The sequence below is a fragment of the Ursus arctos genome, unplaced genomic scaffold (genome assembly GCF_023065955.2).
Source record: "Ursus arctos isolate Adak ecotype North America unplaced genomic scaffold, UrsArc2.0 scaffold_11, whole genome shotgun sequence".
NCBI lineage: Eukaryota > Metazoa > Chordata > Mammalia > Carnivora > Ursidae > Ursus > Ursus arctos.
The window spans coordinates 34619294-34644875 of NW_026622775.1; the positions used below are offsets into that span (position 1 = coordinate 34619294).

At 41.1% G+C, this 25582-nt stretch overlaps 1 protein-coding gene across 3 annotated transcripts in view; it reads left to right on the forward strand.

Moving 5' to 3' along the window:
- Window positions 1-2625: 2625 nt before the first annotated feature.
- Window positions 2626-25582, forward strand: part of SMAD1 (SMAD family member 1) — a 75486-nt gene continuing 52529 nt past the window's right edge. The window contains exon 1 of one of the 3 annotated variants that reach the window (XM_026499423.4): window positions 2626-2860. The gene's annotated coding sequence lies outside the window, so the exon portion shown is untranslated. Of the gene's footprint in view, window positions 2861-3336; window positions 23067-25582 lie in introns of those variants that run through there. The other 2 variants (XM_044384347.3, XM_026499424.4) reach the window with 2 other exon arrangements.

Sequence of the window (25582 nt, forward strand, 5' to 3'; positions counted from 1 at the left end):
CCTGTTCCCAATCCCTCCTACTTGGCTCACCACCTAGCATATTTGTGTATTTATTCGTTATTTGTCTTTGATGAGAGCAGGGATTTTTATCTGTGTAGTTTGCCACTATATGCCCTGTAATTAGAACAGTGCTCCACTCATTCGTTCATTCATTCATTCATTCATTCATTCATTCATTCAACAGGTGTTCAATAAGCTCCTACGGGGTGCCAGATACTGCTCTAGGCTCTGAGAGAATAGCAATGAACAGAACAGACCAAAAGTCCTGCTCTTTTGGCTAAGTAGGTAGTTAGGTAGTGATAGGGAACGGGAATTATAAAATACATGTGTTTGGGAGGGGTGGGTAAAATTTTAGATAGAGTGGCCAGGGTGGGCCTCATTGAGAGGGGAACATTCGGGTGAAGACCTGAGGCGGTGAGGGAGGGGAGGAGACAGCTAGTGTGGAGGCCCTGAGGTGGGACTCTGCCCAGGTTGCTCCAAGACTTGTGAGGAGGCCTGGCTGACGTGAGGAAGTAGGAGACCAGGTGAGAGTGGTAAGGGAAGAGTCAGGAGGGCAGATCAGGTAGGGTTTTGTACACATTGTGAGGACTCTTATTTTGAATGAAATGGGGAGCCAAGGGGAGATTTTTTTCATACAATGATATCAATATACCAGCCATATTCAAGCTTTGACAATTGTCCTAATAATGTCCTTTTTAAAAAAAGGATCCAAGTTTTTATGACCATTTAAAGAAATAACTTGCACAAAGGGCAAAATCAAATTGCAAAGCATGTGTAGTATTAATAATTATCATTTGCGGCTACTAGGAGTACACTAAGAAAGGTCATGTGTAGGTTAAAATGTAATAATTTTATAATTTTTATAACATAAAAAGTAAGTGTTATCACGTCATTTTATAGCTTCCCCCACAATCCTGGATCCAATCAAGGATCACACACTGCGTTTAGTTGTCATGTCTTTTTTAAACAGCTTTATTGAAATAAAATTTGCATACCATATAATTTACCCATTTAAAGCGTACAATTCAATGGCTTTCAGTATATCCACAGAGTTGTGTAACTACCATACAGACTAATTTTAGAACACCTTTTTTTTACCCCCCAAAGAAACTCTGTAACCTTTAGCTGTCACTTCTCCCCAACTTCCCTACTCCCCCAAAACATAGGCAACCACCATTCTACTTTCTGCCTCTATAGACAAGCCTATTCTGGAAATTCGTATAAATGGAAGCATCCAATACGTGGTCTTTGTGTCCAGCTTCTTTCATGTGGCATAGTGTTCTCAAGGTTCATTCATGCAGCATGCGTCAGTATTTCATTCTTTTTAATGACTGAATAATGTTCCATTGTGTGCCTAGCACATTCTATTTACCAGGGAAGGGTTTTGAGCAGAGGAATGACCTGATCTCAGTGGCATTTCACAAGGCTCACTCCAGCTGTTGTTCCAAGGAGCAGAGAATGATGAGTGTGTCAAATGCTGCTTTTAGGGAAAATAAGATGAGGCCCCAGGTTTGACCAGTAAGTGCTCAAATACTTTAACAAAGAAATTAGCTGAAATATTCCAATCTATAGTTTATAATTTGTATTTTATGTGTTTTATGGGATTTGTTGCATTTCCTTTGAATAATTAAACATGGAATGTGGAAATAAATTAAGAAATAAGAATTTAAAATAGAATGTGGACATGTAAAGGTCCCTGAACAATTGGAGAGTACTATTAACTTACTCCGGTCTTTGATATTTTCTTTATATTGATGGTAATGATTCTTTGGGTTCATGAGAAATTTATTCCTTAGAGTAATTATTCCTCTCTAAACATAACTTAACATTATGGTAATTATCCAAGATTTCATGCCAGCTTCCAGAGAGCTAGCCAAGGGAAAAATTAATTCTTACAAAGATATCTTACAAACATATCTTACAAAAAGATATGTTCAATGTCTATGCAGATAGGTTAGATGAGAGCCAGTTTGTTTTTATTTTAGGGGGTTGGTGTCATATAAAAGATTGTAGAAATTGGATCCAAAATTGAGTTCCATTGTGGCATCTGTCATTATTTGGAACAATTAGGTCACCTACTCGAATCATTAGATACTGAACTGGCACGAAACACATATATTGATTCAGGGTTTGGTACAAGCACATGCAATAGTACCAGGCTATCCAGTTCTGGGTACTTGCAACTTCTGGGGCTCTCAGAACATCGGAAAGTTGGTGAAGGCCAATGGAAACTAGACATGAAAAGGAGAGCCTCAGAAAATAATTGTCAAAAAATGCACTCCACGTTTACGGTACGGTTCGGAGGGCGCGGTAGACGGGGGATGAGCAGTTCAGAAAATAACTACTGAACACCGAACTTCATTTGAGGATAATGCACCAAGTCCGCTCCACCGGGAGTAAAGGAAGCAGGGGGAGGAAAGATGTTTTTTTCTCCTCGGAATAAACGGGGAGTGGTGCAGGAGGTGAGGGGGAGGTGGCCGGGCCCGCGGCCCCGCGCTCGCGCTACCCGGCCGGGAATTTGGAGAGGATCCCTGGTCGCGCGGCGGCGGCGGCGGCGGCGCGCGAGTGCGCGTGTGAGCGAGCGAGCGTGCGGGCGGGCGGCGAGTGCGCTGGGTATTGGCAGCCGAGGAGTGGAGGCTGGGCGACTCCGACTCCCTGACGCCAGCGCGACCAGATCAATCCAGGCTCCGGGAGCGAGCGGGCGGGCGGGAGGAGGAAGGAGAGGCCGAGCGGCTCAGCCCGGGCCGAGGCGCGGGGAGGGACCCTGCGAGCGCAGCGCCCCGCCGGCCGGACCGGGGCCGCGGGACCCCGCTCGCCCGGCCACTCGTGCGCCCGCGCGGACGGGCGCGCCGCCAACCCGGTAAAACGAAACAGACTCGAACCCAACTTTCTCCTTTGCCGCGTCCCCGCCCTCCCTCGGCTCCCAGTGCTTTCCAGCACCGCCGCCGCCTCTCGTGGGGCAAGCGCGGGCCCGCGGGGCTGCCGCGGTTGTGCGGGGCCGGAGACGCGGGCCGCGGCGGGGAGGGGGCTCTTCCCCGCGTGGGGCGGACCGGTGGACCCCCCCCCCCCATGATGGCGTCTCCCGGCCGGTCCGAGAAGCGAACCTGCCACCTCCGCCTGCTCCGGCGCCCAGCCGCCCAGGCAGGGCTCGGCCGGGGCTCCCCTCGCGTCTTTGTTGGGTCTGCGGTGGGGAAGCCGCGCTCGTCGGTCCCGAGCCTCGCCCCCGGCCCTGGCAGCGGCGGGACCTCCCCTGCCGCCCTCCCCCTCCGCCCGCTCCCCGTTTCTCTTTCCCTTTCCGCAGCCGGGCCGAGGCCCGTGCGCGCTGCCCGCGGGCCCATTGTCCCGCGCCGGCCCGGCCGACCCCTCCGGGAGTCGGAGGGCTGCGGCGGGCGCTGCTCTCTCCGCGGTCGGCGCCTCGCGGAGCGGGTCTGGCATGAGGGGGGCACCCGGTGCCTTGCGCCCCTCCGCATCCCAGGCGGGGTCCTTTCTCAGCCCCAACGAGCCTCTTGGGGGTCGAGGTCAAGGAAAGTTCGCACCGAAATTCCCTCTAATTTATTCAAAGGCTTGGCGGCGGCGCGTAATTTTTTTTTTCCCCTCTTCCGCCTACACCCCGTGCGTCTCCCAAGTGTTGTCTCATTCCTTTCCCTTTACCGGATTCGATTGCCTCACTGCATGTGTATTTGTGAGTTCGCTGTTGAACAACTGTGCCTTTACTCCGCTGTCTTTGTTAGTGTTTCTCGGGGTGGTTGCCGCAGGACGGCGGGGGGAGTGGGTGTGAGAGACAGACGTGGGCTTGTTTTTCTAGTTGCTTAATAGACATGTAGGCTTGTAGGGAGAACGTTTCCTTGAGGTACTTTAGGAAGCGAGGAGGAACAAACGCCGGCCGGATCTTAACAGCTACAGTAGCTGCGGCTTTTGTTTATTTTGGGGCGCATACGATTTTTCAATCTACTGTGCAGGATAGCCAGTAGGACGCTTCCCTTCTGGAAATCGAGGCGCGTCTCAGCACCATCTCCTTGAGGAAGCATCGTGTTCGTGAGTGCCGTGGGCAACCGGCCTTTTCCTTTCCCCTCCTGTTCCCTTCTTTCCATTGTATCTGAAGTTTCGGACTAATGACACAGAAGTTGCATGATTTCAGTTTGGCATCCTGTTGCTGAAACTCTTGGCACCTCAATCACAGAACGCCTTCATTTCAGAACATTTCTTGCTCTAATTGCCTGTGGTGGATAGCATGCCTACTTTCAGTAACACAATGAGAAAACTGTTCTCTGCCCATGTTGACTTTTCATCTTGTTTATAATTACCACTTTACGTTTTATGGGAGGTAGCTGAGCCATATTGGAACCACTATTTCAAAAAAAAAAAAAAATCGAGGCAGGACCCATGTTCAGGGCCCCAGCATTTTCAAGGAGTATAAATATTTTGCATCATTATTATTCTGATGTAGGTGCCAGGCCTATGTAGGCTGAACTGATTAAGGTGTTTGTCCTCCTCTCCCCTCCCTTTCCCATTTGCAGTTATTTGATATTTCTCTGCAGGTGGTGTACATTTGTGTGAAATTGCAGTTCTTAGGAAACTGTAACCAGGGTCATGAGAGATGATTTTCTAGAGCTGGGTGATGCCAGGGCCTCTGGAGGATCCAGGCAGGATGGGGTTTCTTCTGAGGGTAGGGATTTGTCCTTGATTTAGTTTGACCCCTCCAACCATAGGTATGTAACCAAATACATTTTTCCTTTTTGCAGTATCCATTGGTTTTATACCCTTGAAGAGCTGATGACCTTTGCATTTTAAGAGAAATGACCGTTTTTTAGGCAATTAAGAATGTTAACCTCTTACATCTCTTGGAATTTAAGTTAATTTTTTCCTGAGTTCATTAAAGCATTAAGTAAGTCCCATTTTCCCACATACATTTATTAAAAACTGATTTCAGTTTGTGATTCTGATTTATAATAATTCTGGGTTAAAGATAAAATTAACTGATTTGGTTAGGTAGGAAAAAGAAGAAACTGGGGTGTAATTAGACGACTGTATTTAAGCTGTAGTCGCCTACATAATCAAGGCCAGGCTGTGTGTGTATAAAAGATCTCATTTGTGTAGTCTTACAAGGCTAATGGAGGCATCATTGAGGCTTTATAAATAATGTAAGTTGTGTATAATGTAGAGTCTCCAGAGACAGCAGAGAAAGCATCATTACCAGCCTTTTCAACCTGCTTGAGATCTTAAATTGATTTACAGCACTGAACTGGTGCAAAATGATACATCAGGATGACATGGGGTCAGCCTGTAAAAGTCTATGATGTCAGCCTATTAGTTCAGTCATCATAATTAAACCATATTACAGGGGCAGCTAAGCAGGGGTCTGGCGTTATACTTCAGATATGGGTGGTACATGGATTTTGTTTATAGTGGAAAGGCTGAGCTGCCCAGGAACGCTAGTCGCTAGTGTTTCTGAAAGAGGGAAAGGCTTACAGAACTCTGAATTTCTGAAGAAATTGAAGATAAACGAAAAGATGTTCAATCTGCATTGTCTAAGTAGCTTTCCATTTGGTAGTGGAGAGACATTTGCATTGGGGGTTCTGATAAGGACCTTTGCGGCTCCAATCCTGTGTATTGAATCAGGCTTCATGTGAGCTTGAATTTAACGTGGCCTTAGGGACATTCTAAAATATCAGAGGTCCACATACTTCTTATCTCTGATCCTTTCATTAGCACTGAGTTGCACTGTATTGATGGATCAGCTGGCATGTTATTTCTTTAACTAGTCACGGTTACCAGGTCTCCACTGAAAGCAGATATCTGAATTGAATGTATGCACAATTTAGGAAAAGAAGACTCATTTTTTGCTGAAATTTCTGGCAATCTTTATTCAGTTTATGGGTCGGGAGGTGCTATCTGGGGAGGTGCTATCCAATAAGGTAGCTGTAGCTACATATGGATATTTAAATATAAGTAAAATTGAAGTTCATCTTCTCAGTAGCACTAGCCACATGTGGCTAGGGGCTACCATATTGGACAATGTATATAGAACATTTCCATTATTACAGAAGGGTCTACTGGACAGTGCTGCTCTAGGACCTTTACTTCGGCTTTTCCTTTCTACTCCTCTTTCAGCAGCTTCTCTGCTTACTACTTCTCATGAGTTTGTGGGGTCAGGAAAAGAAAGGGATGTAATTTTTCCACCTACTAGTTGCTCTTGAGAAAATAAAAAACAGTTTGGAAGTGATAATTCAAGTACTGGATAAAATGAGATTGATTTTTCTCTGGATCATATTTATCATAGACCCTAATTTGAGTTAGCATGTAGTTAATATGTTCAGAGTTTCTACTGTATGCTTAATTTTAATACTCATACCTTATTTAAGCCCCAAAACTTACCTAAGTACTGTTGTTATCACATTTTACAGGCAAAGAAACTTGAGTTCAGCGTGATTCAGTGTCTTGCCTCAGGCTACATAACTAGTGAGTGATTATGATTTATAATCTTAGCTGGGATAAGAACAGGCAGTCTGACTGTAGAGCCTCACTTTTAACTATATATATATATATTTTTTTAATTTATATTTATATGTGTATGTTTTCTGTCTAGAATATTCAAGTAATCATTGTTCTGCTGGGTTTTACTATTTCAGTATGGACATGACTTGACTTTTATTTTTAAGGCTTTTATTTTATTTTATTTTATTTTTTTTTTAAAGATTTTATTTATTTATGTGACAGAGAGACAGCCAGCGAGAGAGGGAACACAGCAGGGGGAGTGGGAGAGGAAGAAGCAGGCTCATAGCAGAGGAGCCCGATGTGGGACTCGATCCCAGAACGCCGGGATCACGCCCTGAGCCGAAGGCAGACGCTTTAACGACTGCACTACCCAGGCGCCCTATTTTTAAGGCTTTTAGATAGATTTGCCCTCTGTTGTACTTTCCTGGGCTGTCTTCTCCTGCTGTCTTCTTTTGAGTGCTTAAGAAGAAATATAATGTTTACATTATACATATTTAAGCAGAACATAATTGGAAGAATAAATCTGACAAAAAAGTAATGTATTTCAATGCTGAATTATTTTCATCTCTGCTTTTCTGGATAATTCCTGCCACTTTCCGAACCTTGTATTTTTTTGTAATATCACAGGCTGATGGTAGTGAAGAGAAAAGTTCTAGTAGTTCACTTTATCTCCTCAAAATTAATCTTCTCTTAGCTGTTAGATACTGTACTTGGAGATGAAAATACTTCATGGCGAATCCTGGAAATTTTTTCCCACATTTAATGTCTCCTTGTGTGTAGTCTTGCAGTTTTTCTTAACCTCCCCCACCCCCCCTTTTTTTTGGTCAGCCTGTTTAAGAATCTGATGAAACCATGGATCCAATATCTGCTCATTCCCATCCTCCAATCCAAAGATCCTCCAATCCAAAAATGTTTATATGCCCTGGTGAGCTTGTATACACAAGTACCCAAATTGCATGATATTTCAGGTGAAGGACATCCATGGGACAACCTTGCCAAGTGCGTTCATAAACATTAAGATGTGTAATTTCCTTTGTAGAGAACAGAGATACTTAGTGTTAAAAGCGGCTTTGAGGATTTTCTAATCCCATCGGTTCATATCAAGCTGAGCAGTCTGCGGCCCAGAGAAGATAGCCAACTTGCCTAGAGTCACCCACCTAAGTGACTGGAAGAGGGAAAGCCAGAACCAGGATCACTCTTACTGTTGTTCAGTTCTCATTTGTTTATCGTTTCCTGCTGCGCTCATTGTGTTCCTAAGGCTTTGGTCTGAGCATGTCCAGTGTAATTTGGGGAGGGGAGGAAAGAATAATTTTTGGCATGGTATCGACTTTTTTGTACCTAACATTGAGCTGAATAGGAATCAAGTCTGACAACCTCAGAGAGATGTTTTTTACAGATTAAAATTGATTTTTTTCATTTTAGAGATGGAAAAGAAAAGCCCTGTGTCTCTTTTAATCAATGGGACCTGCTAGAAAATGGGAGATCCAAGTTTGTACCAAGATCAAATTAAATTAGGCAGTTCTGCTATATGAATTTTCTCTCTTGACTCTCAAAAGCAAATCACATTCTTAACCAAAAGCTAAAGTTTGGAGTATTTAAAGAAGGAGCTAGGGAGTATTAGGGAGAGAATTGGAAAGGTCTGAGGAGAAGAAAGATCATTTACCTACAGAGGGGTAGAGGAATTTGATATTAAGTCATAAAATGAGGCTGATGAAATGTTCTCTGTATTGGTACTTCTGTATGCGGTTTTACTGTTTGTTCTTTCTTTCTCTCCTCCCTTTCTCTCCCAGACTTAGCAGTTTATTATAAAGGATTGAGCTCAAGGACAGCAGAAGGAATAAGTACACAGGGAAGGGACAGAGGAAGGGCTGCGGGGCTTGCATGTCCTCTCCAGGCCTGCCGCTCTCCTAGCACTTCAATGTGTCGAACAACTTGGAAGCTCTGGTTTTACTTTTTGTACCAACATTAGCAGGGGATGCTTTGATAACAAATAGGGGCATCACCCTTTTCCTCCAAATTGAAATCTCTTGGCTCTTTATATTCCTTTTCTGCTATTACCTGGTAGTGCAAATAGTGGTGATCTGTCATCTGATTTGCAGCAAAAGTACCTGAAGAATTTTTAACACTTACTCTGGAGTAACTTCCTTAAAAAAAAAAAAAAAAAGCAAATCTAAGTAGCATGAATGTAATTACTTAAAATCTAAATTAAAATCTTCATTTTGGTATGCACTATTACGATGGAGTCAATTTTAGAGATACACAAGTCCTATTGGGTAAAAAAGTAACATTTGATAGCCATTGCTAGCTGATTTACAGAAATGACCAGGCTCTGTAGCACATTGATTTATGTAAGAGAGGCTGTTTTTCAGACAGAAAAAGCCAAGACTTTCATAAATAGTTCAACTCCAGTGATCACATCAGAATTTTAGGAAAGTACTGGGAACTGTAGTATTTGAGCAGTTTTACATCTTTATAGTTTTTGTTATAAGCTCAAATCAGAACTCAAATCAAGACTCCCTCTTGAAAATAAAGCATCCAGCTTTTGAAGTTTTAAGGGAATCCTTACCGGGCCGTTTCTACCAAATCTCTGCTCAGTTCTAGTATTCAAATAAGGAGCCTTGTTCCCTTGTTAAGAACCCAGATTTATGGTGTGGTGGATTGGTTTCGTAACTAATTTTCTTGAGATAATAATCTTGAATTTAAAGAAAGAACACATAATACACTGCAGTTAATTATGCATCTATATGCTGTTAAGCTTGAATATAAATAAATAGTCACCATGTCATATTTGCAAAGAGGAAGATGGACGGGTCTAGCTATTGATTCAAAAATATATTTATATACATAATTTTTAAATGTTTTATTTGTAGTTTCTCCCTAATTTTAGGGTAGCCGTACTATAGATATTTTTTCCTATAATCTCAGATAGTTAGGGTATATTTACTCAAACTGTTCATTCATTTTCCCTTCCTTGTCTATCTTTTGTGGTTTCTTTGTGGTGTGCTTATGCAAAGTGGAAGTATTTCAGATCTTTAAGGTTTTTTTCTTCCAGTTTCAAACACCACAAGAAAAAAAAAGGGGAACTAATTGTCTTTCAAGTATTATAATTAGGCATTAAATTAAGTCGTTTAGTTAGCTAAATACATGATTTTTTGTTTGTTTAGATTGAAAGAAAACATGTCTTTTTAATGCAAGAGGGATATTACATATACCATTAATTTGATAATTTTGATGCAGTATTATAGTGACTATATGCTCATTTATTCCCTTGAATATTTATTAGTTCTGAGTGGCTCAATAATTAGAAGATACACAAAAATGGGAAATTAAATACAACAACATTGCAAGAGTTATTACAAGATAATACAGGAGGAAGTTGCACAGACAACTCACATGAGGACCACTGTGGTATGGAAGGACATGTGGATTTGCATAGATAGAAGGGAGAAACATTGTAGGCAGAGTAGTGGTATGGAGGACCAGGGAGGTTAAGCCTGAGTGTTGAGATCTCCACAGCAGCACTGTCCCAGCAGAACTTTCTGCAGTGATAGAGATGTTTGCTGTCTACACTGTCCAATGTAATAGCCACTAGCCCTAGTGGCACTTAAAATGGGGCCAGTGCAACTGAAGGGAGTTGCACTTTTTAATCTTAATTACGTTGTGTTTAAACATAACTGTGTTTATCCTGTGGCTGTCCTGTTGGACAGCCCAGATCTAGAGGCTGGTGAGCAGCCCTGCCTCACCGCAGTGGGTGTTCCTGATGGGCTCAGTATGGTAAGCCGGAAGACACACAGAAAGGCTAAGCTGGGGTGAGAATTTGCGTACTTGACAGTGCCAGAATAAGGAAGCATGGGGAAGTCGCTGAGGGTGAACATGCAGTGTAGATTGGAGAAGGTAGGGCCTGGATGCCAGGAGACTAGTAGGAAAGCTATTTGAGTTATCTATGTGATATGAGATGGGTTTTATGAGCAAAAAAACAGTTGGTGGTTGTTTGGCTATAGAGTAATGGGAGAGAGGTATCAGAGAGTATTCTTGTTTCCAACCTAAGTGGCTGGAAAGTTAATAAAGTCTTTTCTCAAGACTAGGGACGAACTGGTTGTGGAAGGGGTAAAGAATGAATTGACGTGTCGAATTAAGGTAGAGTATCTAAGTAGAAGCGTCTTACAGGCAAGTTGGAGATACGTAACCAAAGCTTAGGGAAGGGCTCAGAGCTTCACAAATAGATTCTCAGGAGTCATCTCCTAGAAATGATGGTTGAACTTCCAGGAGTGGATAGGTATTTCCAGAGGACCATGGAAAGGAAAGAGCTGGCGGGTTGAGTCTTCCATTGAAGTCCACAATTGGGAATTAGTAGAAGAAAGAGGCATATTTAAAGTGGATGGCAGAAGAAATTGGAAGAAAGATTCGGGGTCAGAGGAGCAGTGACACCAGAAAGCCTGGGGAAGAGGGATTCCAGAAGTAGGTTCAGAGTGGGAAAATGTTGTATGGTTCATGGTGAAGGAGAAAAGGGCAGGCTAATCGAGTGAGTGCAGGTGTGAAGAGACACAGAGCATATTAAGAAATGAGCAATAGATTCTCAGATGCCCTCGAGTGGCTTGTATTTCAAAATAGATGCGATCTCTTTGATTCCGAGGTTTGAAGGAAAGAAGTTAATGGACAGAGAGCAATATAAGGTGATGGAGTTAGTGATCTGGAGCGCAGGTGACAGAATATTAACCATTGTAAAGGGGGAGAATTGTCCGAGAAAGCAGCAGAATGGGGTCCAAGTTAGAAAAAAGGAGGTGGCAGAGCTTGTGGCAGCTTGCGCTGACTTTCGCGGGAGTGTGGGAGACGAGGCCCTTCCTGGGATGGTGAGGTGGGCGACTCGGCAAACGGTATCGGAAGTTTAACAATAACGGAGAAGTTTTGAAAGAACCATTGCAGGTAGTGTGCCAGGGGATCAATGGAAAATTCAAAGTGTAAACAGCAAGGGCAAAGCCTGGTGGCAAGTTTGATGTGGCTGTGGACTAGGTAATTGTTACTTTCTGGGATAGCTTGATGGCCTGATAGTAAGATTGGAGAGAAATGTTGGTGAAGATGATTCTGGCCTAGGCAAAGCAGGTCACTTAAGAGACGAGGCTCTAGAATCAGATTGCCTGGGTTGAAGTCTAAGCCCCACCACTTACTTTTTTGTAACTTTGGGGGAAGCTACCATTCACTTTCGTACCCAGCTTTTCTTTGTTTGAAAAATAGAGATAATAGTATTAGCCTCAGGATTGATAGTAAGATGAAATGAGTTATACTTACATATTTCATCTAATTAAGATGCTGCTAATTATTTCATTGCACTATTTCATGTACTACTCAAGGGAAAAAACCCGTTAATTAGGTATGACTTACCATTGATTGTAAAGTTCTTGGTTTCAGAGGTGTTAAAATGGAGAGGGAAGGTGCATTTTATGTTCAGTATAGGATTTGGTGCATAGTAAGCATTCAGAAAACGTTAGCTGTTTATAAAAATCAATGTGATTTTAGAGTCTAGAATGTTAATGAGAGCGGTATTGAATCCAATCTAGATAAGGGGTCACAGGTTATAAGGAGTCTAATGGACGTAAATGAATTGAGAAGAGTTAAGCAATGGGAATCCTGGTAATGAAATTGTGAAATATCAAGTTTGGGAATTTGTAGATGGAGCATTTCCCTGACTATTGTAGATAAAGGTTTTTGAGAAAAATATAGTAATTGAACTAAGAGAAGAATGCCCTTTAATGATTTAAAGAAGTTACTTAAATTGCCCAGAGCTTTTAAAGATAAGTATTCAAATTTATCTGTGGCTTTTTTTATAGCATTCGTTAGTGTTATGTTTTGTTTTGTTTTTTTTTCCAGTGGAGTAATGCACACTCAGTGTAGGAAGATTCTGGCATGGATTCTTGTCGTAATGTCAGAAGGAGAGGGGGAGATTGATTTGTGCCGTTTCATCAAGAGATAGGAGAGGGTCATTAACAGCCAGCTGTAGAGCCCTTTTAAACGTGGAAGGGAGAAACCATAAAGGAAAATTGTATAGATTTGACAGCATTTGTGTGGCCAAATACACACTTACAAATAACTAAACATGAACTTACAAATAACAACCTTTTAGGTAACATATTTGCAGCAAGTTACTGTTCTGTTTAAGAAACTTCTGAAATCGATAGGAAAACAGCATCCCTAAAAAACAAGATTGGTAAAGGATGTGAACGATTAAAAAATACATGAAATGCTAGCTTCTAATAAAAAATGTTCTCCTGTGTCCTGGTCAGATTCCTCACTGGAGTAGGGATGACGTTGTTTACTTTATTGTGTTGTTCTTAATGTACCAGGAAGTATCGGCCTGGGAAAACTGGGTTTTTTTCATTAAAGCCAGAATTTCCCAGCTGCCTAAGCAAAGCTGGGGTTACTGGGAGGTACATGGTATATATAAGCCAGAGTTACAAGAGACAGGCCTTCTCCATCTTATTTCCTTGATCATACCTGCTCCTCTCCTTGACATGATTTTGGGGTCAGAGTCTTGGAAGAATGTGGGGGGATTCGTAGCCCATTAGGGTTCTTAGTTATATGCAGTTTCTCAATCAGCTGATGTGATTGATGAAGCTGAGAGACACCAGTGCTTCACAGAGTCTATGGAAATGGGCCTCTTACTCTCCTACCTGAGTTGCAGCATTAGACTCTGTTTATAGTGGCATTTTCTTATTCGTAGAAGACACGGTGGTAGTCTTGGAATACGGTTTTGATTGTTGAAATGGGTTAGTTTATAAGGCATCAAAGTAAGAAAAGTCCTCTTGTGTAGTAGAGAGAAAATAATTTAAAAAGTTAGGCATCAGCATTTAATTTCCCGTATTTTCTCTCAAGGCTAACAGTGATCATGGGTGTGAAAAAAGGCTTTTCATATGCTGCCCGTGGGTGAGGTCCATACCTGACGGAAGCACACTCAGTCTTACCTCAGTATTAAGGGAGTTCTTAACCGAGCTGCTAGACAGAGTAGAATTATTTGTCAGCATTTTCTGCCTCACCATCTCCTTTCTTTTAGATTTTTTTTTTAAAGTAATCTCTACACCCAGTGTGGGGCTTGAACTCACGATCCCAAGGTCAAGTGTCACTTGCTCTACTGACTGAGCCAGCCAGGTGCCCCTTAGGTGATCTGTGAATATCTCAAAGTTGGGGGGGGGGAGACTTTTATCTCACTTATAGACTTCCCACTTGGGTTAGTACCCATCCCCTCCTGAGTGAGTGACTGTGAGTAGGAACCCTGAACTGAAATGCCTTGGTCAGTCTCAGACTCTTTAAAAGCTGGGTGGGAGACGGAGGATGACCACCTGGAAAAATGGGTCTTAATTTTATCGGAGACTGTAACTTTTCACGAGGGAATAATAAGGCAGCGCATGGTGCGTTAGGTTTAGCCCCTCCTGGAGCCCAGGATGGCAGATTGTATATGGCTTGCCATCTCATCTGTTACAGCTTCCTGTTTTGCTTTTTGCCCATTGCTGGCTTTGCAGTCTGGCATGATTAATAACACCCTCTTTATTTTCCTTGTGTTCGTGTTTGTGAGCTCAGGATTTCCATTGAGTTTGTTCAAGCTTGAGGGAATGTTTGATTGGTTTTAAATGTTTTCCTGTTAACTGTGAACAAAATTAACTTGATTAACATTCAAATGGTTGGCACACAAACTGTATTTATAGCATTTGTGTGCATTTAAACACTGAAGAGTTTTGTCTTGTCAAATTGTGCAGGCTGTGAGATGCTGATTTGTATTTCATGAAGGGCTCCTTTAAGAAGGTGCACCCTCACTGTGGGGTTCTGCCTTTTGTTAAGCCCATATTAATCAATTCCGCAAGCGACTTGCACACTCCTGCTGTGTGTCTGCTATATTTAGGGAGGGATAGAGTAATGTACACGTCAGTTTCTGCCTCCAAGAAGCAATCTTATCAGTAAGAGGAGACCACAGTAAGAAAAGTTAAATAACAAGCCATCATTACTAATGTTAGGTATTCTTAGTTTGAAGGTGTTTCTCTTATAATTGGGATAGCCTTTACAATCAAGGGATTGAGAAGGAAGGCTGATGCCGTTGGTAGAGCTTTTGTTTCCTGGCCTTCAGTCTTTGAGCATCTATACTTCATAAGGTATGTCCTATACAGTTGATAGGGTGGGAATCAGTGGTCATCAGTGTTAGACTTGCGCTAAAAATCTTTAACTTTGATGAACAGTACAAACCATCTTGTCTAGTCTAGCTTTTGTTTTAATAGCCTTTATTATGGTTACCTTATTACCCCTTTCGACTGAGTTCTTTGGGGGTAATGGGCAGTGTCTTTATGATCGCAAGATTGATCTCCCCTGGTCTGCCCATTGAAATCACTTGAACCACCACCGCAGAACTCCGTGGACCTGCTGCTAGGGGATTCTACTCAAGGGTTATGGTGGGGAGCTTTTATAAAATTATTACAGGCAAGTTTAATGTCCACCAGCATTAAGAACTTTTGGCCTGACACACAGTAGGTACTCGATGAGTGGATTTTTTCATTTTGATTGAAGTTCATTGTGGGTATGAACTATGTCTTTTATACCCAGCAGTACTTGGCCCTGTATGCTACCCATTGTAGGTGGTCAAGCCATACCAATTAATTCTGACGATTGATTGTTTTGTTCTTGACTTTTTAAAAAAATTTATTTATTTATATTAGAGAGAGAGTGCGCACACAAGCAGGGGCAGGGCAGAGGGAGAGAGAATCTCAAGTAGACTCCCTGCTGAGCACGGGACCCGGCTGAGCACAGGACCCACTGAGCGTGGCTTTATCCCAGGACCCTGAGATAACAATCCAAGCTGAAATCAAGAGTTGGACGTTCCAGGGGCACCTGGGTGGCTCAGTCGTTAAGCGTCTGCCTTCGGCTCAGGGCGTGATCCCGGCAATCTGGGATCGAGCCCCACATCAGGCTCTTCCACTGGGAGCCTGCTTCTTCCTCTCCTACTCCCCCTGCTTGTGTTCCCTCTCTCGCTGGCTGTCTCTCTCTCTGTAGAATGAATAAACTCTTTAAAAAAAAAAAAAAAGAGTTGGACGCTCCACCAACTGAGCAGGACGTTCCTGCTTTTTCTTTGTTGGAGGAGAAAAAGAGAGGAAGAAAGGATGTGTATGTTTGACCTCTTTCTCTTGTCAGTTCTTGAAGAGGTCAGCAATTCCTTATGTCCTAGTATCTAGAAGTGGAGCTAAACAGAGGTGTCGAGGCCTGAGACACTTAGATTACAAGGAGAAAAGGAGAGGCAGAGTGGAGAGGAGTAGAGCAGTGGTTTATCTGCCAATGTCTGGAGAAATTTGGAGTTGTCACATGTTGGGGAGGTAGGGCAAGAGTGATTCTACCAGCATCCAGTAGGTAGAGGGCAGGGATGCTGCTTGACATCCCATAATGCTAAGACCGAGAAACCCTGCCATAGAGCATGAAGGAGAGGGGTGAGGAGGCGGATAAGAGTTGAAGTGGTAGTGCCCCCAGCCGATGTTTCCACAATACCAGTACACGGTTTACTTTATTTTCACCTCTGCTGCTCATTCCCTCACCTGCATCCTCCAGAGTTCAGAGTACTAGTTTTTGCCATTATGTATAGATAGCATTGTGACTGTCAGCTGTGTGTTAGCCATTAAAATGAATATTTTACTATTTTGCCCATAAATTTTCTCCATCTCTACATTTGTCTGAGTGGAAAAGTATTACCTTAAGAAAAAAAATAAGCCAGTAATTTTGTTTCGATTTGTTTAGTTTATGTTTTCAGTGAAGAACCCTAAGAATAATCAGTGGGAATGTAAAGAAGATGCATTCTTAAAAGGAGTTTAATTTTGATGTTCCACAGACTTATAAGAAAAGAATATTAAGAGTTGGACACATATATGCCTCTCCTTGGTGTGAAGCCATGGTGCAATTTTCTTACGTCTTGTTGAGTTGTAGCTTACGACTTCTTATCCTTATTTTGGGCTCTTTAGATTAAAATGAACTTAATTTTGTCATTGCTGCCCTGATAAAAATTCTTGGTTTTTCCCATGTTCTAGGAAAGTGGGAAGTTATCAAGAAGGAAAGAACAATGAAAATAAAAATAAGTTGGGAAGGGAAAGATTGGAGGGATTAAAATAAAACTCTAAGCAAATCCTTGCTTACCCGTCCTTCTGCTTTATACATGAGACCCAGGAGGAGGTTATTTAGGAGGGGCAAGGTGGTGGACTGGTGGCCTTGGCAAGCTCCTTAACCGTTCTGTACCTCCGTTTCATCATCTCTAAAGTAGTCCTTATAGGATTCTTGTAAGGAGTACGAGAGTTAATAGGTATAAAGTGTCAGAACAGTGCCTGGTGCTTCATTGTGAGTGGTGGTGGTGAGATGAGGATGGTTTTTGATTCTTTTTGAACACTTGAGCCCTGTTGAAAATGATGGAGACCATGGATGCGCTCCTAAGATGTCATCCAGTGAACCACGTGCATGGCAACTCCCTCCCTTTGAAGTTGGTAGTGATGGTGACAAGAGTTTGTTGAGGCTGAAATTGGTGTGTTTCAGATGTTCTATTGAGGCCGTTTCTTGCCTACAGTCAGAATTTTAAGAGGTGGAGAGATTTCTATGATAAAATATGTTTGCTTCTGTAAGTTTTTGTAATATACTAAAACCATTCTAGTTAACTGACTGCATCATCCACTTAGAGATTTTCCACAGCAGTATTTGAATCTTGAACAGGCATTTCTTTAGAATTTGCTGTGCTCTCAGGGAATATATTAGTATAAACAATGTTAGTATATAATATTAGTGTAAACAAACTGATAAGGAATTAAAATCTTTCCTTGGTAAAGCATAATGCATCCCAAACACAGTAGGTAATTTTTTTCAATTCATTGCGGTAAAATTGAATACAATATTATATTAGCTTCAGGTGTACAGCATAGTGATTTGACATTTGTATACATTGTGAAATGGTCGCCTGAATAAGTCTAGTTACCATCTGTCACCTTACAAAGAATACAATATTATTGACTGTATCTGTCATGCTGTATATTACATCCTCATGATTTATTTCTTATTTATTTCCACTTATAAGTGGAAGTTTGTGCTTCTTAATGCCTTTCACCTATTTTGCCCCATTCCCCCAACCTTCCTCCCTTTTGGCAACTACCAGTCTATTCTCTGTGTCTGTGAGTCTGGGTTTTGTTTTGTTTGTTTTGTTTTTTAGATTGTACACATAAGTGACATCTTGCAGTATTTGTCTTTCTCCATCTGGCTTATTTCGCTTGGGATAATACCCTGAAGGTCTGTCCGTGTTGTCACAAATGGCAAGATTTCATTCTTTTCTTATGGCTGAGTAGTATTTGTGTGTGTGTGCGTGTGCGTGCGCACCCCAGATATTTATCCATTCATCCACAGTTGGACACAGGTCGCTTCCGTATCTTGGCTATTATAAATAATGCTGCAATATATGTACGGGTGCATGTATCTTTTTGAATGAGTGTTTCCGTTTTCTTCAGGTAGATACTCAGTAATTGCTGGATGATATGGTATTTTTATTTTTAATTTTTTTGAGGAACCTTCATACTCTTTTCTATAGTGGCTAGACCAAGGGTTCCTTTTTCTCCCTATCCTCACCAACACTTGTTGTTTCTTGTCTTTTTGACAATTTTTTGATAAAAGCCATTCTAACTGGATAGCTCACTGTGGTTTTGATTTGCATTTCCCTGATGCTTAGTGATGTTGAACATCTTTTCATGTGCCCGTTAACCATCTGTTTGTCTTCTTTGGAAAAATGTCTACAATGGTTAATTTTTATTAAGGCTGTTTGGGATTATCCATTTTATTGTTCCTACTGATGTGACTACTTGACAGTCAGTTGAACTCAATTTGTATTTTTATTGCATGGTAGGTAACAAAGCCCAGGATGCATTCGAGATGTAATCGTGGCAAAGAAAACAACATAGATTGTTGGCCATTCGCCCTGTATGTATGTTCCTCCTTAGATAAACGTGTGACTCTTATCACAGTCCTCCTTATAAGATGGTTCTGCCATCCCTCACTGACACACTTCCTAACTGTAAGCTTGGTGGTGGTGGGAACTGTACCATACTCATTTTCTTTCTGCTGCACTTTTATGTTGGTGTTAAGCGCTTAAAGAATTTCTTCAATTAAGTAGTGAATTAGTGAAGACTAAAGTTCTCCTAGTAGTTGAATGGGAGAAGAATTTGGGTTCTGAAGCCTTCTGAGAGCTTCACTAGGTGTTTCCATTCTGACTGGTAAGTAAGTCACTGTGGAAAAGTTCATGGATAGGACCAGACTGAACATGTGACTGAGGCAGAGAAAGTGTGGGCTTACAGTACAGCTCTCATCTAATTCTGTACATTATGCTTGCTTATATCCAAAGCATTTTCCCCCCAACCCACTGGGAGATGTTGCATTTGTTCCTTTTAGCCCTTAGCTGGAGGAAGCTGGTCCTTTTCTGGAAGAGGGCTGCTGCTGTTTTGTTGTTTTTTTCTGCGACGCGGCCAAGCAAACCTTTGTAAGTCCAGTTTAGTTTTTGGCAGATCGAAGACAGGCTGTCATTGATTGTCATGTGGAGGAGAGTGAAACCTGGCTAATGTCAATGTTTGTTTCAGTGCTTGTGTAAACTTGGATTTTTAGAAATTATTTCATTCTTCCAAGTAACAGATTTATAAAGTGGAAAAGTGACAGGACCAAATTGCTTTTGAAGATATTTGAATAATACAAAACTTTTTTGGGGTAAGAAATGAATGCATTGAAAAGTTTGAAAGATATTTGAATTGTTAATGGAAAGGGGACTAAGGGACTAGAATGGGAAGAAAAATTGTTTTTTGTTATAATATGCATTTTGTAAAATTGAATTTTTTGATCATGTGGCTGAATTGCTTAATAAAAAAGTACATTCCCACCCATATCCTATTCACCCGGAATTAAGTCATATATTCCAACTCTGAGTACAGGAATAGATTTCTCTTAAAAATCCCAGTGCAATGATAAATTCCACTCTGTGCAGAAATACTTTCAATTATTTTTTCCTTTATAAAAAGATAAATCTTGCCACCTCTTGGTCATAATACTGTCTTATAGAGCAATGTAGAATAAATGTTACCCTCTTCAGTTTTTATTTATTTTTGTTACCGGGGTTTTAAAATCGAAAACAGTAATTGGTTATAAGTAAAAATGTTCTGCACTCCCCTCCTTCCAGCTCACTCCTAAGGGAACCACTTACTTGGTTTTGTGCATTTCCTTCCAGGCCTTTAAAAATACACCTATGTTATTATACCTGTACAGTTTTTGTTTCTATTTGTGTTACTGAAATTGAAATGGACCTACTGTATCTATTGTCCTGCAACTTTTTTCTAACTTATGGTATGGTTTTCTTTCCCTTTTAGACATGAAAGTCTGTCTTTTTTTTTTTTCCTTTTTTAACAGTTACATCATTGTCGGATGTACCGTAATTTATTTAATCATTCCATTATTGTTAGACATCTGGGTTATTTAGAACATGAATATGTTTGTGTGTGTCCATCTGAGGATGTTGCTTCCCTTGCAGCTGTCTCAAGGCGTGGCTGTTCCTTCTCATAACCTTCCTAACATGGTGCCTGCAAGGGGGGCCCTGTTCACTGCCACCACACCATTCTTCCATCCTCCGTAGAAACGCCCAGCTTTGAATATCATGTCAGATTACACCTCTCACTTTCCTTCCTCGTTAGTGCTTTACTGCCCGGGTCCCCATCATTCACCCTCATTCCCAAGAGATTTGAACTTCCAGTCGTTACTCCCTCCCTACTGCTCCTGTAGTAATTCTTAGACTTCTTCTCCGGTGACCTTTGACCCCATCTCAGAGACTCCGCCTCATAGTTCCATCATATGGGATTTTGTGTGTCTAAAAATTAAACTGATTTCCCCAACTTTATGGTTAATTATTTTCTTTATTTACTTCAGCAATAAAGTGTATTTGTTCGTGGCCATACCTTCAGAATATATCCAGGATCTGACTGTTCTGCCACACTGATCCAAACCTTTGACCTTCTCAAACCACAATTGCCATAGCTTTCCGAATTGGTCTCCCTTGTTCTTTCTGCTGCCACTACCACAACCGCCACCACTCCTGCTACTTCCTCCTTCATTCTTTCAGGGCGCCAACCCCTGGTCATCCTGTCAAGCTCTGTTCACATCTCCCCTGTGGTCCCCAGCTCCGTTCAGAGTGCAGGCTGGGAAGTCCGTGGGTCGGGTCCCGTTAACTGGCCCACCTCCACTCTCACGCCTGCCCCTTGCCTCGTTCCCCCTGCTGCAGTGTCCTGTCCCACTTGTCCACGTGGCTCAGCCCATTACCTTTCTAGGCCTCTCTACAAATATCACCCTCTTCGTAAGGCCTTCCCTGACCACTGGCATGTAGGTCTCATGAAGGCACAGACTTTTGAAAATATGCTTTTTGTCTCTTTTGTTCAGTGCTGTGTCCCCAGTGCTTTTCCCTCCTTCCCCCCTCCCTCTCTCTCTCGCTCTTTCTTATAAAGTTAGAACTTCACGGGACGGACAAAACTAGGACAGAAACTTCTTTTTTTTTTGTATGTACAAAGTATTCAAATTACGTTCCTTATTTGTGAAACTGTTAATAAAATATATTACATTTTTTGGCATGTTGTAATTTTCAGATCAGTTTTGCATGTTCATATTTGAGCCTCATAACAACCCAGCAGGATAGGTGGTGGAATCAAAACTTGGTGGAAAAGCACACTGAAGCTCAGAGAGGTGTTTTGTTCAGAGTACATCTTCTAAGTGGAAGCTTTCACTCCAAGCGAAGGGCTCTTGTTTTCTCATTTAAAAACATTTTACAATGACAGAAAAATTGTAGGGGTTTTATTTGAAAGTGTGGGACATGTGCCCTGATTTCTTATTTTGGACTGAGTCTGCCTGTTGTTTCTGTTTTCAAAGTACATAGAATAAATAGTTAACTTTAAAATTCCCGACAGTGACAGATCGACAAGTTTTATTTCTCTCACCTGTGCAGGAAGTGGCCTCCACCCAGTGTTACTGAATTAGGAGGGAAGTGATTTTTTCAAGTGATAAAAAGAAATAAAATTCCATGCTCTTCCCAGAGGAGGAGTTCAACAATTGGGAGAATGGCGTGAGACCATATGTTGGTTTGTAAAAGGATATAACTTGTAAAGATGTTTCCTTTGATGCCTGTGATGAATATGGATGTGTTTCCCTTCTACAGGGTCCTGATTAAATTATTCAATTAAGAGCTGAGCAGAAGGATCTAAATATAGGGAGAGGGTTCAGGCTGTCCTGCCTTGTGTATGTCAGATCACCCCTACAGATGTGTGTTTGTTGTCATAAACAGCACCTGCGAGATCAGTGGAGAAGGAGAAATATGTTCCAAAAAATGAAATACAGCAGGATTTTTTTTAAATATAAGGCAGTTTTTTTTCCTCTCTAGCCTACTCCATTTTCATTTGTGAATTTGGCATTTGAGTTACTTAAAAAAAAAAAAAAGCCTGATTAATGGACTCTAGCACCTGTTGTGTGTAGTTATCTGTTTAAAATGTAGATCTGCCACTTACTAGAATATGGTCTTGAGAAAGTTACTTGACCTCCTATTCTCAGGTATATCAGTAAAATTGAGGTAATGATATATAGCTTGAAGGATTGCTGTAAGAATCAATAAGATAATGTTTGTAAAAACAACCAGTATAATGCTTACATAAGGTAATAATGCAATTAGAATAATTTTGTTCATTTGTTAGTGATGAATCATTCATAACTGACCACTCGTGGGAATTTACCACATTTAACATTCTTTGCAATCTGTGAAATTGCTATTCTATTTAACAGTGACTCAAAGAGAGTATTTTTCTTTTTTCCAAGAGACTATGGTAGAGTTTTTCTTCTTGTACTCAACAAAATTAAAGTTTAAAATGCCTCTGGTCTTCAATCTCGTGTGTTTAAGGAGTGAGCACTTGCAGGCCAAATGACTCTCTAGTTTTTGAGTTGGGGGTGAATGCAGATGAAATTTATCAGGGTGAGGTAGTTAGGACCTGGATATCTAGAAAGGCTACCACGAACTGAAGAGCAGTCTTCCATTACAAGCATGAATTTGAGAACAGGGATTCAGTGGGATTAAAGAAGCGGCAAGGAGATGTACAAATAAGCCAAACTTGTTTGTTGAAGTTGAGGATAGTAAGAAAACTTCCAAGTGCCTTCAGTCTACTTAACAAGTAATCATCTAATAAAACAGAGCCGACACTTGCTATCCTCTGGGGAGTCTCTGTGACTAAGGAAGATTGACCAGTTGTCCTATAAGCAGCCTAGGTTTGTCAGGGTGGAAGGACTTGTGTATGCAGAACAGAACCAGAAAGCATTCTTGTCTTCAAGAATTTTCTAACGCAGTGGAGATGTATTGAATAGTATACTTGGCACACCTAAATATGTAAACTAGAGTCCTGTCCTCTTTAGAGTCTCGAGTAATTGTGACATCCATAAATTCCTTGCTTCATTTTCATCAAAGGGATGCTACTTTTGAAATTATCTGGCCGAAATCACAGCCTGCAGTGAACTTACAAGTGGTAAGTGGGAAGTTGCTATTCAAGGTCTATGTGTTACTACTTTCCTTTTTGATTCCAAAGTTTCCCACTCAGTTAACACTGTTGAGAGACCACATTGCAGCCCTTGCTAGCATGTCTCTTAAGTCACACCTGAGAGACTGGGAAACTGGCTGTTAGCACACGTGTTTTTAAGGTGGTAGTACCTGCATAATTGCATTACTACTAAAAATAGGGTTTCAGGAGCTTATCCTCCCTCCCATCTTCACTCCTCCCCCAACACCCCAGATCTGGAAAATTAATCTGTGAAAAAATGGCAAACTATATTGTGTCATTAATTACACGTTTAGAAAGTTGGGAAATGTTTGGAAGCAACAATAACAAGGCTTAATAATAAGAGGCTGAGTAACGTGAAATTTGACTTCTGGGTGTTTGTAATGGCGGGACTTTGCTTCTGCTTTGATCTAAGACCAGCAGAATTCTTCTGGGATCTCCAGTGGATCTTCGTATCACTTTCTTGTGTAGGCGTTTGTTTAAATACGTTTTCATTTTCTGAGGACTCAGTTGAAGTAGAGTTCCTTTTAGCCAAAATTCCTGGCAGTGAAGTAGGTGGTTTAAAAAGTGCTTTCAAATCTGTAAAAATTGGAGAAAGATTTTATTCATCCTCATTTTCTTCTTCTAGGATTTTTCCCTCCTTGTTTTGGTTAGTGGTGAGTTTTATTTAGCTACATTTGACCTGTTGGAAATTGAAAGTCAAGGACTAACTGCTATTTTAAAACAGGAAAAAGAAATGTAGAAGCTCTTCACCTGTTTTTGCCTACCATTCAGATATCTCAAAATGAAGTTAGTTCCTAATTGGAGTAACTGGGGAAATGAAACATTTGAACAGATTATTTGTTGAAACCAAATCACAGAGCATTATAACTTTGGGGAATTTGTCCGAGACCGAAATAGCTAGAGAAAACCCATCTCTGTTCTGGTATTCATTGTACTGGCATTACACTTGTATAGCAAATTTAAACATTTTTTTTCCTGTCTGCCTTAAGGGTGCATAAAGACGTATCATTTTCCTTAAGGAAGCGTGTGATAGTCTTTCATGCTTTTGTTAGGAACTGTTCAGAGTTGATAACCACTTATGGCTTACTTGTTCCAGAGTACTATCTCCACCTGTGTTCATTACCGTTTTTCACAGGTACTGTTCGTAGGATTGCTTTTCCACCGGAAATGTGAGTGTATGTGCTGCTGCTGCTTCAGCGTTCCTAAGCCAGTATGTGGATCGTCCGCTGTCCCGCTTTTAAGTAATAAGTAATTTAGTTTTATCAAAAGTTTAGAAGATCCCTATTCTTTTGACTCCATAGCCTAATTTTACTTCAGTCTAATGAATATGGTTATGATCCCCCCCAACTCCCCTCTTCTCCCGCCATTTTGTAAATTCTCCATCTTACTCTTAACCAACAAAGCTCATTGTAATTCTTGGCTTAATGATGGATTGCTCTTTATGTTTTAAAATATTTACTGGCATTGAATCTCTGGAATATTTTTCTTCGCAGCCTTCATCTTTTTAAGCCTTTTTAACCCGAATCTGTAGTGTCTACTCTTCTTCTGTGAGTCTATGGTTTCAGTGAGTGTCAGGGATTTTTAGGTTATCTGTTTTATTCTTCTTGAGCATCATGATCTGTTTTGGCAGTTCTGCCGGTGGCAAAAGTATACAGTTGATGTGGGTACCCAGATGAAATCAAGTAGGCTAAAAAAATAAAATAAAAAATGGAGTAACGAAAAGTTACATTACAGATCCACTGGCATGTTCACTTTTTGGCCCTTTTTGATGTTTTAATTTAGCCGGGCATCTCAGAGGAGGCAAGAGTTCTTATCAGATCTTGAATCCTATTTAAAATTGGATGTTAGGATAGATGACATACCTTTCCATAGTACTAATATTGCCACCAGTTACTTTATACAACACATCTCTGTGGCATTTTACATCTCCATGGCATATGTTGGTATATGTTGAAACATTTTAGATATAAAAACTATTGCACTACAAAAAATCACATAGTTGGCTTACGATTTCTCTGTAGCCCCAGTGTAGCTCTCCTTTGGGAGCTCGAGTCTTACTTTTCCTGCTTATTCACAAGATCATCTGTTTAAGAAGAAAGCTAGTGGTCTAAGTCAGGAAATATGCACAGTTTATTTCATTACCTGAAAATACTTGTTTCCTAAAAAATGGTTCAAACATTTTTATAGGAAGATTAATTTTTGTAAAGTTGTCTTTTTTTCCTAAATAACTTCTCCAACTGTTAAACAGTTCCAAAGTGAAGTTAATCAATACCCTCTGCTTTTAGTTCCTTGATTCTTTGATCTTTATGCCATGCTGTTTTACCATTAGAGTTAAGACAGAGTAATGAACCATAGAACAAGACGTGGAAAAAAAAGTGAGTTGCTTGCTTCATTGACAGTGGACCATTTATCTTCTGTCAGTTACTTTTTTAAGGTACCAGGAATCTTTGATTTTTTTTTTCCCAGTCACTTTTTTGGAGCCT